General features: G+C 44.3%; 2 protein-coding genes across 3 annotated transcripts in view; one reads left to right on the forward strand and one right to left on the reverse strand.

The window, feature by feature from the left end:
- Positions 1-14452, reverse strand: part of MAK16 (MAK16 homolog) — a 1030778-nt gene that overhangs the window by 71449 nt on the left and 944877 nt on the right. The gene's annotated exons all lie outside the window — the stretch shown is intronic.
- The window catches only part of FUT10 (fucosyltransferase 10), a 115730-nt gene that overhangs the window by 43382 nt on the left and 57896 nt on the right, over positions 1-14452 (forward strand). The gene's annotated exons all lie outside the window — the stretch shown is intronic.

The following is a 14452-nucleotide window of genomic DNA, read 5'->3' on the forward strand; positions in this document are numbered from 1 at the left end:
GTACCAATAGGAATGAGGCCTGGGAACTTGTGTTGTTTTTTATTTTTACTTTATATTTTACTTTTTTTTTTTTTTTTTTTTTTTTTGAGGCGGAGTCTCACTGTTGTTGCCCAGGTTGGAATATAGTGGCGTGATCTTGGCTCACTGGAACCTCCACCTCCCAGGTTCAAGCAATTCTTCTGCCTCAGCCTCCCGAGTAGCTGGGATTACATGTGCCCACCACGCCTGGCTAATTTTTAGTAGAGATGGGGTTTCACCATGTTAACCAGGCTGGTCTCGAACTCCAGACCTCATGTGATCTGCCTACCTCGGCCTCCCAAAGTGCTGGGATTACAGGCGTGAGCCACCGTGCCTGGCTGTATTTTACTTTTTAAATAGAGACAGCGTCTTACTATGTTGCTCAGGCTGGTCTCAAACTCCTGGGCTCAAGATATCTGTCCACTGCAGCCTCCAAAGTGCTAGGATTATAGGTGTGAGCCACTGTGCCAGGTCCCAAAATCTGTGCTCTTTATGAAGCTTCCCAGGAGATAATGGTGTGGTCCCTCAGAGGGAATGTGTTGGGGACAGCTCCTAGAAGATCTCTTAGGTGGTTTCCACTGCTAAGATTTATGACTAAATATAAAATCTCTAAACTTCATCATGGGAATTTGTAGATGTATCTTTGGTTTTATCTTTTGTTATTGCTCCTATATGCCTATTATTTGTTTGGTGTTAGCTTTGATTGGTAAAAAAAAAAAAAAAATCCAATTACAGCATTATGCCTTTGGAAATATATAATCCTCTTTAATACATCAGCCCTGTAACAAAAGTTTCCAGGAATGTTTTGTGTTGAAATTGGAAAATTGTTTGTAATCAAGAATGTGAATTTTGATGATTCCTTCAAAGGAATTATGCAATTAGGGTATTCTTTTTTTTTTTTTTTTTGAAACAGAGTCTTGCTCTGTTGCCCAGGCTAGAGTGCAGGGACTCAGTCTCAGCTCACTGCAACCTCCACCTCCCAGGTTCAAGCGATTCTTGTGCCTCAACCTCTCACATGACTGGGACTACAGGCACTTGTGCCACTGTGCCTGGCTAATTTTTGTATTTTTTGGTAGACACTGGGTCTCACCATATTGGCCAGGCTGGTCTTGAACTCCTGGCCTCAAGTGATCTGCCTGCCTTGGCCCCCCAAAGTGCTGGGATTACAGGTGTGAGCCACCGTGCCTGGCCACCTAGGGTACACTTTTAGCCACATGGGCATGATTAGTCTTTGAGGAGCACTTAATTATTGGACTAATATGGCATCTGGTGATATCTGAAAGTGTGAAAGCGATTGGTCTCTGCTTTGAATGAGGTACTTAGCTGATGCTGAGCAAAAGCATGGATCCAGTAGGGGTGACTTTGAAATCCTTCTCTACTATCTCCACCCAGGCCCACACAGACCCAGAATGCACACTTTCCAAGGGTAAGTGTGCATGTTGCCATAAAACCGTAAAACTCTTGAGGCTGATGGGGCTCTGGGGTCATCTGAGTTAGTTGTCTGCCACACAGTATACAAGTAGTCCTAGTTTTCTTTAAAACGATGTCGTTGGCAGGGTATGGTAGCTCACTCCTGTAATCCCAGCAGTTTGGGAGGCTGAGGCGACAGATCACCTGAGGTCAGGAGTTCGAGACCAGCCTGACCAACGTGGAGAAACCCCATCTCTACTAAAAATACAAAATTAGCCAAGTGTGGTGGTGCATGCCTGTAATCCCAGCTACTCAGGAGGCTAAGGCAGGAGAATTGCTTGAACCCAGGAGGCGGAGGTTGCGGTGAGCCAAGATCCTGCCATTGCATTCCAGCCTGGGCAATAAGAACAAAATTCTGTCTCAAAAGAAAAAAAAAAATAAATGAAATGATGTCTTTCTTCTGTGAGCAATAACTGTAAAACTCCTGGTTTTTCTCAAGTCTTTGACACGTGATTGGCTTGGGTGGTCCATATTCCCTTTTTTCTCAAGGTAACTAAACACTAGTTTTTATTTTCATACATGATGTTCAGCAGTTTGCAACCTTCCTAGTCAAATTGTCCCATAGTTTGAAGCAAAGGGAAACGATCACACTCTAAATTCCCAGGTTTCCTACTTTCAGCCTCTAAATTTGGTTTTCCAAGCACCCCTGGTTAAGTTACCAAAAGATTGAGAGGAGTTGAAGGCATAAAGATGAAAGGACCATTTTTGATTTTTTTTTTTGGGGGGGCAAACAAGTTACTTTGGCTTTTGCTCATCCTGTAACATTGATCTCCCTAGCCAGTGCTCTGTCTTCCAAGGGTAATAATGACATTTGGTGCCAGGACACCATTATGCTCATACAAGTCATAGATTTTCTCAGTCACAGCCTGGGTGTGAAATGGGGGTTGGTAATGGCGTTGGTGGAGTAGAGGGTGATGAGTTTTGGCACATGGGAAAGTTTGCTAGGCTTATGTATAAACTGGAGCCTTTTTTTTTCTTTTTTTTTTGAGACAGAGTCGCTCTGTCATCCAGGCTAGGGTGCAGTGGTGCAATCCCAGCTCACTGCAACCTCTGTCTCCTGGGTTCAAGTGATTCTTTTGCTTCACTCTCCTGAGTAGCTGGGATTACAGGTGCCCACCACCATGCTCAGCGAATTTTTGTATTTTTAGTAGGGATAGGGTTTCACCACCTTGGCCAGGCTGGCCTCGAGCTCCTGGCCTCAAGTAATCCGCCTGTCTCGGCTTCCCAAAGTGCTGGGATTACAGGCATGAATCACCCTGCCCGGCCCGTTATTATTATTATTTTTTTCATTTTAGTTAAGATCAAGTGTTTCTCCTCGTCATTGGTTGCATACACCCATACCTCCTGTACCTTTTCTTGCTCAGCTTTTTGTCACTGTCTCTTCCTCCCTTTCCTCCATCTGCCCTCCCCCTCAATTGCTTCATGCATCTGCCATGAATTATAGAAAGTACATATCTTCTTTGTAACGCCCCACATGCTCTATTTTATACTGTATTATTCCTTGGAAGAAAGAAGCCAAAGTTGATTTACATTAGTCAAACAAAGATTACATACTCAGTTTGACAGAAACAACTTCTGTCTTTATGAACAATGGCAGATCTAATTTTATACATTTCCATACTTTGCAGAGATAATAGTGACTTCTTTGGCAGGGAGAGGGGTGATGTGAGGCATGTCATAACTAAACTCTCTACCCTGAATTGCTTGAAAAACTGGAGTAATGGAAAGACCTTGGGTCCGAGAGTACTGCAGTAAATATTGGGCTGAATTCATCACCACATGTTAGATCTCTGACATTGGCATCATTACTTAATATCTTTAAGCTTCTTTTCTTATTTATAAAATGAAAATATAAAACCATTTTCTTTAGGGTTTTTGTAAGGTTCGAGTATAATTCATGTAGAGTACACAACATATTGCCTGGGGCAGGGTGGATGCCCAGTAAGTTGTATTCTGTGACTTAGCATCACACGTTTGTTCAGATGAACTGCTGTACAAAGTTAAAGAGCAGTGGCAATAGGATTATAATATTGTCTTAGCCTGTTTTGTGCTACTGTAACAGAATACTGGAGACTGGGTAATTAATATGCAACAGAAATTTATTGGCTCATGGTTCTGGGGGCTGGGAAGTCTAAGATGGAAGGGGTCATCACTTGGCGAGGTCCTTCTTGCTGTGTCATCCCATGGTGGAAGATGCCAAAAAGAGTGAGAGAGCAAGAAGTTGGACTCATAGCCTCAAGCCCTTTTATCATCGGCATTAATCCATTCAGAGGGTGGAGCCCTCATGATCTAACCACCTCCCATTAGGCCACACCCCCCAACACTGTTGTGTTGGGGATTAAGTTTCCAACACATGCTTTTTGGGAGACACATTCAAACCACAGCAAATGTATTTAAAAGCTGTACTAATCAAGATGGTTTTGTGGGGGAAAAAGCTTTTCTTCTTCTTCTCTTGAATGGGTTACCATCTCCCTTGTTAGTCTAAAGCATCCATCTGTTTTGGGGAGAATAGGACTATTGCAGGAGAAAAGTTTGACATTCATATTCAGTTTTGACATTCATAATAGGGTCTTTCCTATAAAATAATAAGAGTCTAAAGTCAGACTATTCTCTTGAAGGGATTTAAAAAATTTCTTTAGCTCCTCCTTTAACATAATAAGAATGAAGACTGGAATACTCAGTGCTTAGATTTCTCCTGTTGAGAGCGTGTTGCTTCCAGTGGTGACAGCTTGGTCAGGAGCCTTGACACTCCATGGTTGAAGGAAGGGGAGACAGCCTTATGTCTTTTAGTCTTAGGTGTTGGGAAGAGAAGCAGGAGAGAGGAGATGAGGAAGGTCAGTTTTTTTTTTTTTTTCTTTTTTCCTTTTGAGACGGAGTCTCGCTCTGTCACCAGGCTGGAGTGTAGTGGCGAGATCTCGGCTCACTGCAACCTCTGCCTCCCGGGTTCAAGTGATTCTCCTGCCTCAGCCTCCCAAGTAGCTGGGACTACAGGCATGCACTACCACACATGGCTAATTTTTATATTTTTTAGTTGAGATGGGGTTTCACCATGTTGGTCAGGATGGTCTTGATTTCTTGACCTTGTGACCTGCCCACCTTGGCCTCCCAAAGCGCTGGGATTATAGGCGTGAGCCATCACGCCAGGCCGAGATCAGCCTTTATATTTGCTCTTGCCAACCCCAAATCTTGCTTTGGGGATAACTTTTGAAGACAAGATTTTAGAAATGTTGTGTTAAGTTGAGGAAACCATAAAGACAACAGGTTTTGAGATAAACTAGTTATTTTGATAGATTGGCTGGGCAGGCAGTGGGCTTGTGGTCTGCTTTCCAATCTTTTGGTTTTTAAAAATTTTTTTCTTTGTAATTACTGGTTATAGCAAGATAATTATTTTCTTTTTTTGAGACAGAGTTTCGTTCTTGTTGCCCAGGCTGGAATGCAATGGCGCGATCTTGGCTCACTGCAACCTCTGCCTCCTGGGTTCAAGTGATTCTCCGGCCTTAGCCTCCCAAGTAGCTGGGATTACAGGCATGTGCCACCATGCCCAGCTAATTTTGTATTTTTAGTAGAGACACGGTTTCTCCATGTTGGTAGGCTGGTCTTGAACTCCCTACCTCAGGTGATCTGCCCACCTTGGCCTCTCAAAATGCTGAGATTACAGGCATGAGCCACCACACCTGGGCCTTTTTTGTTTTTGTTTTTAAGAGACAAGGTGTCCTACGTTACCCAGGCTGTTCTTGATCCTCCCATCTCAGCCCTTCAAGTAGCTGGGATGGCAGGTGTGTGCCACCATGTCTGGCTGCTCACCAAGCCCCTTTGTTCCCACATTAGATGTTCTGCTTAAAGTGAAGTTATAAAATGAGCACCTGGGCCAAAGCCTGGGCAGACTGTGTGGCAGCGATTCCTCTGCAGGGGGCTGTATGCTTGTTTGCTCAGGACAGCCCGGCTTTCACCTGCTGTCGTACGCTTCTCTGCAGTTGGTACCCTCTGTCACTGATACTCTCTGTAATAACCATATAATTTATGGTACAACTAGCACACTTGTACAGTTGTACCATACCATACAGTTGTACCAACTTGTCTCAGTTATACCATAAATTATGTGGTTATTCCAGAGAAGGTACCCTTGTGAGCCCTGAGTGGGGCTGAGTCCTCAGTGGAACATCCCCCAGGCCCTGAGACGGTCCCTAGGGGCCAGATCACAAGGACGCCAGGTGCCGACTTCAGCATTCTGAGGTCGGAGAAATCAGAGGACAGACATTACATGGCTTCCAGGCCCTCCTTTCCCCTGGCAAATGTAGTCATGGAAGAAAGCTGGGGAGGGAGGTAGGACCTGGGAAATCTGAAAGGCAGCCATTTTTACTTAGAGTGAATGTTACCTGAGATCAGTTTTAAGGTTTTGCCTTAGATCGGATTGAATCTGTTGTTTTACTTTTGTATGCCCAGTGGATGGGGACTCATGAGAATAACTGGATTAGTTACAGAGAAGATATACTTCACTTCCTCTGCAACACTGAGTGCTAGGTGAGCAAATTTTGCAGCCTTGTCAATGAACAATTACTTTTTCCTACAGCTTCTTTGTGTCTTCACTGTGCTGTCATTCCTAAAGTCTCTCCAGCTATTTAGACAAGATCACTGTGAGCCTCATAGCTTATGGTCAACACTTTTCTAAAAATATTTAACATCAAAATGAAGTAGAGACAGTCCTCATTTTTCACTACTTCACATTTTCCTACTCATTCAATACTGACCACGAGATAGGTAATACTTCATATACAGGTAGAGTCTACTTTATATCTATAATCCCCTTAAGAAGTGATCTTCAGGCCAGGCATGGTGTCTCACGCCTGTAATCCCAGCACTTTCGGAGGCTGAGGCGAGTGGATCACATCAGGCCAGGAGTTCGAGACAAGCCTGGCCAACATGGTGAAACTCCATCTCTACTAAAAATACAAAAAATTAGCTGGGCGTGGTGCCTGGTGCCTGTAATCCCAGTTACTAAGGAGGCTGAGGCAGGAGAATTGTTTGAACCCGGGAGGCAGTGGCTGCAGTTGCCCAGCCTGGGCAACAAGAGTGAAACTCTGTCTCAAAAAAAAAAAAAAAAAAAAAAAAGCTCTTCAGGGACACATTGTATCTAAAGTTGGGGCATGTTTACCGAGAGTGGTGTTTTAAAACAAGCTTTAAATTGAGGTATAACATTTATAAATTTCACTGATCTTAAACATGTGGCCTGATGAACGTCTGGATAGTGTTTTTAATTAAATTAAATTAATTAATTGGTTGATTTTTGAGACAGAGTCTCACTCTGTTGCCAAGGCTGGAGTGCAGTGGTGCAATCACGGCTCACTGCAGCTTCAAGTTCCTGAGCTCTGATGATCCTCTCACCTCAGTCTCCTGAGTAGTTTAAGACTACAGGAGTAGGCCGGGCTCGGTGGCTCATACCTGTAATCCCAGCACTTTGGGAGGCCTAGGCAGGTGGATCATCTGAGGTCGGGAGTTCAAGACCAGCCTGACCAACATGGAGAAACCCCATCTCTACTAAAAATACAAAATTAGCTGGGCATGGTGGCATAATCCCAGCTACTCGGGAGGTTGAGGCAGGAGAATTGCTTGAACCCGGGAGGCAGAGGTTGCAGTGAGCCAAGATTGTGCCATTGCACTCCAGCCTGGGCAACAAGAGCGAAACTCCGTCTAAAAAAAAAAAAAAAACTATAGGAGTGCACCATCATGCCCGGCGGCTATATATTTTTATTTATTTTTATTTTTATTTTTTATTTTTATTTTTTTAGCAGATAGGGTCTCATTTTGTTGCCCAGGCTGGTCTTGAACTCCTGGCCTCAAGTGATCCTCTTGCTGTGGCATCCCAAAGTGCTAGGATTATAGATGTGAGTCACCGCCAGCTGAGATAGTATATATTTTTTAAACAACCTCCTTTTTGTCTTTGACATCGGAATGAGTTAGGACAGTCTCTGCTACTCCCTTGCCTGTTTACCTGCTCATAGGAACCTAGAATGTGAGGGATCAAGTCAGAACTCACAAACTTGAACTTAACTTCATGTAATCCAATAAGGTGAATTTTATGGGCTCTCTAAAATATCACATTCTGTGAATGGAGCGGGGGGTCTGATTCTGGGCCCCAGCATCAGGGGCTGCCCATGATCCCAGCTTCTTCTCTTCTTCTTTTACCAACTTCAGCCAGCTTAAGCTCCCCTGAATGGAGGGAGCCAGGTCATCAGTTTCCGTTGGAGGGATGAAGGTCATGTAAGCAAACCTATGTAGACAAATCTCTCCCTTAAACAGAAGAACAACCTCCTATTTATCTTCTCACCTTCTCCATCATTCCTACTGTAGAACCTCACTTCCCTGAGAACTATATCATAGCATCTCTGTCTTCTCACTCCACTTCTTTTCTGTTTTTTTTTTTTTTTTTTGGTGAGACAGGGTCTTAGTCTGTTGCCAGGCTGGAGTGCTGTGGTGCAATCATGGCTCACTGAAGCCTCCCAAGCCCAAGCCTCCCAGGTCCAGGGCTCAAGTGATCCTCCTGCCTTAGCCTCCCAAATGGCTGCCACTGCAGGCACATGCCACCATGCCTGGCTAATTTTTTATTTTTAAATTTTTTATAGCGATGGGGTCTCGATATGTTGCCCAGACTGGTCTTGAACTCCTGCCGTCAACTGATTCTTCTGCCTCGGCATCCCAAAATGCTGGGATGACAGGCGTGAGCCACTGTGCCTGACTCTCTTGCAATTTCTTACTTCTCAACTCTCGACTCGGGCTCTGGGCCATTCCTCCACTGAAAGAGCTCTGGGTGAATTATCAACCACCTCCCTGTTGCCAAATCCTCCATATTGCTAAATAAAATGCAGGTAATTTTTAGTTCTCATCCTATTTGACTTCTTAGCAATACTTGATATCATTAACTATGCCTTTCTTCTTGAAATATCTTTGCTTCTGTAACCCAGCATTTCTGTTTTTCTTCATCATTTGCCCTTGCAAGGCCACTCTGTCTTGCTGGCCTTTGGATGTGGCAATTCATCAAGACTCAATCCAAGGCATTTTATGGTTCTCACTTTAGACTCCTCCTGGACCGGTGGTTCACAATCCTTTTTTTTTTTTTTTTTTTTTTTTTTTTGAGATGGAGGCTCACCCTGTCGCCTAGGCTGGAGTGCAGTGGTGCCATCTCAGCTCACTGCAACGTCCGCCTCCCAGACTCAAGAGATCCTCCCGCCTCAGCCTCCAAAGTAGCCAGGACTAAAGATGGGTGCCGCCATACCCAGCTAATTTTCTTAGTTTTTGTATCGATGGGGTTTCACCATGTTGGCCAGGTGGGTCTTGAACTCCTGACCTCAGGTGAACCGCCTGCCTTGGCCTCCCAAAGTGCTGGGATTACAGGTGTGAGCCACTGCACCCAGCCTTTTTTTTTTTTTTTTTTTTTTTTTGAGATAGGATCTCCATCTGTCACTAGACTGGAGTGCAGTGGCATGATCATGGCCCACTGCAGCCTCGACTTCCCAGGATCCAGCGATCTTACTTCAGCTTTCCAAGTAGCTGGGACCACAGGAGTGTGCCACCATGCCCTGCTAAGTTTTGTATTTTTTGTAGAAATGGGGTTTTACCATGTTGCTCAGGCTCGTCTTGAATTTCTGAGCTCAAGCAATTCACCCACTTTAGCCTTCCAAAGTGCTGGGATTGCAGGTGTGATATACTGTACCCAACCAATTCACAATCCTCTTAGCCTAAATGCCCGCCTCTTGTAACAATTTGTATATATAATGCCCTATCTGTAATATAAAGGGAAATAATTTATATTAAATAAGTATTTCAATATTTATATGCTTGGGCATGTAGGGGGCTATGGGACATGGGACGTTTCTTCTCTGTGAACTGTGCTGTGCTTTGCAAGATGTCTGGCATTCCTAGTCTTCTCCCACTGAATGGCAGCAGCAGTCCCAAATTGCTGTGAGACACCCGTCCTCATTTCCCCCACCCTGTAAAATTCCAAAAAGCCCCCTCGAGGTCCCACTCAGTGTTGAGAACTATTGGCTTAGCAATCTCCCCCACCATCCCGGCTGGCAGCCCTTTTGCAGCTTGCACAGGCACTCACATCTTCACTCCAGACCTCTCTTCTGAGTCCCATATGGGGATAACCTGTTAGCTGCTTGCTGTCCAATTTATGGATCACACAGTTACCACCAAACCCAGATAGTGGTTGCAGTCCCCATCTGCTACGCAAACCAAGAAACTAGTATTCATCCTTGGAGCCTTCCTTCCCTTTACCTTTGGTGGGTTTCCAATCTATCATAAAATTCTTTGGAATATATTTATTAAGTAACTAAAAAATTTTCGAATTCTTTTTTTCTAAATCTTTTCACTTCTTTCAAGCTCTGCCTTAACATCTTGAATCTAAACTACTTCTTACTTGGGTCACTATAGTAGCCTCTCATTCACCATTTACCCACCTGCATCCACCGAGACCCCCTTTTTTTTTTTTTTTGCGACGGAGTCTTGCTCTATCACCCAGGCTGGAGTGCAGTGGTGCAGTCTTGGCTCACTGAAACCTCCGCCTCCAGCGTTCAAGTGATTCTCCTGCCTCAGCCTCTTGAGTAGCTGAGACCACAGGCATGTACCACCAGGCATGGCTAATTTTTGTATTTTTTGGGTAGACATGGGGGTTTCACCATGTTGGCCAGGCTGGTGTTGAACTCCTGACCTCAAGTGATCCGCCCACCTCAGCCTCCCAAAGTGCTGGGATTACAGGCGTGAGGCACCATGCCTGGCCCACTGAGCCCCTTCTGCTGCTCCTTCCTCCACCCTCTCCCTTCCTCTGGCTACACCGATTTTCTTTGTTTCCCTCCTAACATCCTAACATGCTCCTCCTACCCCTAGACCTTATACTCAAGCTGCTTCCCCCTCTGGACTTTTTCCTTCTCCTCATTTTTTCTGTTTATTCCACTCATCCTTCAGTTTCAGCCTTAACCACCACCTCCAAGAAGACTTCTTTGACCTGACAAGGTCAGATTCCATATTATAGGCTCTCATAGCATTTATTTTAAAAAAATTATTTTTTTTAAGAGACAGGATTTTGTTCTGTTGCCCAGGCTGGAGTGCAGTGGTATGATTGTAGCTCACTGCAGCCTGGAACTCCTGGTTTCAAGCAATCCTCTTGTCTCAGCTTCCAATTAGCTAGGACTAGAGACGTGCACCACCATGCCTTAATTAAAAAAATGTTTTTGTAGGCATTGAGTCTCACTGTGTTGCCCAGGCTGGTCTTGAACTCATGACCTCCATCCATCCTCCCTTCTGGGCCTCCCAAAGTGCTGGGATTACAGGTGTGAGCCACCACCCGGCCTCTCAGCATTTAATCACACTTTTGAGTTCTGATATTATACTTACTAATATGATTATTTGTTTAACGCCTGCCTTTTTCACTGCAGTGTAAGCTCCATGAGAACAAGGCATTTTCTGATTTTGCTTATTTTGCTCACTGTTGAATCTCTAATACCTAGCACAATGCCTGGCCCCGACCATAATAAGTGCTGCAAGTTCCTGAAACGTGAAATGAGATTTTTGTGGCAAGAGCAGTGACCTATTCCATTTGGTGACAAGAGGGGGCAGCAGAGAGCTGCCAGAGTAGAGGCCTCTGCTTTGATTTTTGGGTTAGCAAATCCAGTTTGTCAGGCTGTTTAATCCGGAGTGGAGGAGAGGGCAGAATGTCGAAGGGGGATCCAAGAAGCAAAAGAACGGGGATTATCCAAGAGAAAAATGGAGTGAAAGGGAGGAACTCCGAGCTGGAGTTAGCTGGAAAGGGATCTCAGCTGTGAGTGGTACGCAGTGTGTGGCCGGGCATCCTGCTTCTCTCTAGGCCTTTCGAGGGTTGGAAAGCATCCTGTCCCAGTATACCTGAAAGCCCTAACGATGCAGACAGACGTGCGATAGGAAGAGCAGAGAACAATTACTTCTTGCTGGTAGCAGCTTCATTTTGGAAGCTTCTGCATGGCAGGTGGGTAGTGCTCCTATCCCTTGCACAGGACATAGGACCAGTGAGATTGGGCTCTGGGACACAGGGAAGAAGTAGGGAGGGATGGAAACTAACATTTCCTAAGTAGCTTCTGTGTTGCAGGCACAAAGGAGTCCAATATGGCCAGTATTTTCCTTATTTGAAAGATAAGGGTCATGGCTCAGAGATTTACAGTAATTTGCCCAAATCATATTCTGGCTAAACTCAGTTTTTACCCCAATTCCCGTGACTTAAAAACCCATGTTCTTTCTCATATACTTTGGTGACTTTTTAAAGATTTTAGTAATGACTCTTTTTTTTTTGAAATGGAGTCTTTCTCTGTTGCCCAGGCTGTAGTGCAGTGATGCGATCTCAGCTCACTGCAACCTCCACCTTGTGGGTTCAAGCCATTCTCCTGCCTCAGTTTCCTGAGTAGCTGGGATTACAGGCATGTACCACCACACCCAACTAATTTATATATTTTTAGTAGAGATAGGGTTTTGCCACTTTGGCCAGGCTGGTCTTGAACTCCTAACCTCAAATGATCCACCCGCTTCGGCCTCCCATAGTGCTAGGATTATAGGTGTGAGCCACCGCCCCTGGCCAGAAATGGCTCTTTTTTTTTTTTACTTGCTGTGCCTAAAGAGAAACAGACCCTTCTCAGTTATGTGCCCTATTGGTAGATTCAAAATCTATACTAGAAACTGTTATCCTTGTTTTTAGATTTGGCTTGTGGGAAATTTATTAACATAAATATAAAATGTTGCATTTTAAGCTAACAGCATATAATCTCTGATTGTCAACAATGACTCAGAATTTGAAATGTCCAAGTTCTATATGGCATGCCTGTGAGAGTCAAAAACTGCAAGAATTGGGCCAGGAATGGTAACTGACACCTGTAATCTCAACACTTTGGGAGATGGAGGCAGGAGGATCACTTAAGCCCAGGAGTTCAAGACTAGCCTGGGCAACATAGTGAGACCCTATTTCTATAACAAATTTGAAATATTAGCTGAGCATAGTGGCACGAACATGTAGTCCTAGCTACTCAGAAGGCTGAGGAAGGAGGATCACTTGAGCCCAGGAGGTCAAGGCAGCAGTGAGCTATGATTGTGCCACTGTACCATGGCCTAGGTGACAGTGAGACCCTGTATCAAAAAAAAAAAAAAAAATTGCAAGAATTGTTGTCTTGATTTTATATCAAAGGATACAAACTTATGGGGAGGGTTTTTGGTCAAAGTGTTAATCACGTGAATACCAATGTAGGGAATAGGAACTCTGCTCCTGGATCATAAGCCAAAATTAGAAGCACCATAAAGCGAGTTAAAGAATTTCTGAATCGTGGATCACACTTGTAATCCTAGCACTTTGGGAGGCCAAGGTAGGTGGACTGCGTGAGTCCAGGAGTTCAAGACCAGCCTGGGCAACATGGCAAGACCCTGTCTTTACAAAAAATACATAGAATTATCCAGGTGTGGTGGTACATGCCTATAGTTCCACCTACTTGCGGGGCTGAGGTGGGAGCATTGCTTGAGGCTGCCTGGGAGGCGGAGGTTGAAGTGAGCCAAGATTGTGCCACTCCAGCTTGGGCAACAGAGCAAGACCTTGTCTAAAAAAAAATGATTTCTGACCTGGAATATAACTATCAGAGAAGAAACATTCTTGTGAAATCCACCCTATTGTAGGTATAGACTGTAGCATGACTGGAACACTCCAGTCCAAGCCAGTCTTTAGCAAAAGTTAATCTTCCTGATTAGCAAATTGTGTATAAGATTGAGGTTTCAGAGCCTGGGGCTTTGGGATAGAGGGGCAACAACTTTGTGGAAACTGAAAACTGTGGTGTTTTTTGTGTTTTCTCTTTTTTTGGAGACAGAGTTTCGTTCTTGTCACCCGGGCTGGAGTGCAATGGCACGATCTCAGCTCACTGCAACCTCTGCCTCCTGGGTTCAAGCGATTCTTTTGCCTCAGCCTCCTGAGTAACTGGGATTACAGGTGCCCCCTTACCATTATACCCGGCTAATTTTGTATTTTTAGTAGAGACGGAGTTTCACCATGTTGGCCAGGCTGGTCCTGATCTCAGGTGATCCACCCGCCTCGGCCTCCCAAAGTGCTGGGATTACAGGCGTGAGCCACCGCGCCAGGCCTGGAAACCAGAAACTGTTGAAGTCAAGGGGAAACAAGGCACACTTCCTCTGTTATCTAGTAGCAAAGGAAGAACATCTTGGAACTGAACATGTGTCAGAATTTTGGCAGGGAGAAATATGTGATTTTATCAAAAAGTAAATAATGCTGAGGAAGAAAATACATTCTTCTCATTGCAAAGAAAAGACTGTGGGGGAAAAGCAGGGTTTTTTTTTTTTTTTTGTATGGTTGTTTTTTCTTAGACTAAAACCATTTGATCTAGGGAAGTTGGCCTAAAAAGTTTGTTCTTTTTTTCCTTTTAGGGGATGATGGAAGGCATCAAGGTGGGCCTTTCACCCATTAATCTCTCCATTTTCTCCTCCAGAAATGATTTAGATTCTATCATCTGTGTTGACTTGCCCATATTCATTAGAGATTTGGCTTGGACAGTTATTAATGATGACAATGATCACTCTCCTTTATGGCACTTCATGCTTAAAAGAATACTTCAGATTGCCTACAAATAATGAAACGAGTTCTGAACAGTCATTGCCAGACTCACTGAGCATCCAACACATACCAGACTTCTGTCCAGCACTGCATTTGATTCGAGGCATGTACAGTACTCTCAAGGAGTCGAAGACAAATAAATGAGTTCTTTCCCTCAAGTGAATAAACGTTTGTTTAGAACTCAGACACATTTCCCCATTAATCAAGACCAGGTTCCAAGGCCCTCTCATTAAAACCTTTTGAATCCATAATGAACCATCCTATAAAACTAGTAGCCTTGCCCTGAATTCTGGGTCCTAGGTCATATCCTAATAGGATATGAACATGGAGGAGATGGAA

The sequence above is a fragment of the Macaca thibetana genome, chromosome 8, assembly GCF_024542745.1.
Source record: "Macaca thibetana thibetana isolate TM-01 chromosome 8, ASM2454274v1, whole genome shotgun sequence".
NCBI lineage: Eukaryota > Metazoa > Chordata > Mammalia > Primates > Cercopithecidae > Macaca > Macaca thibetana.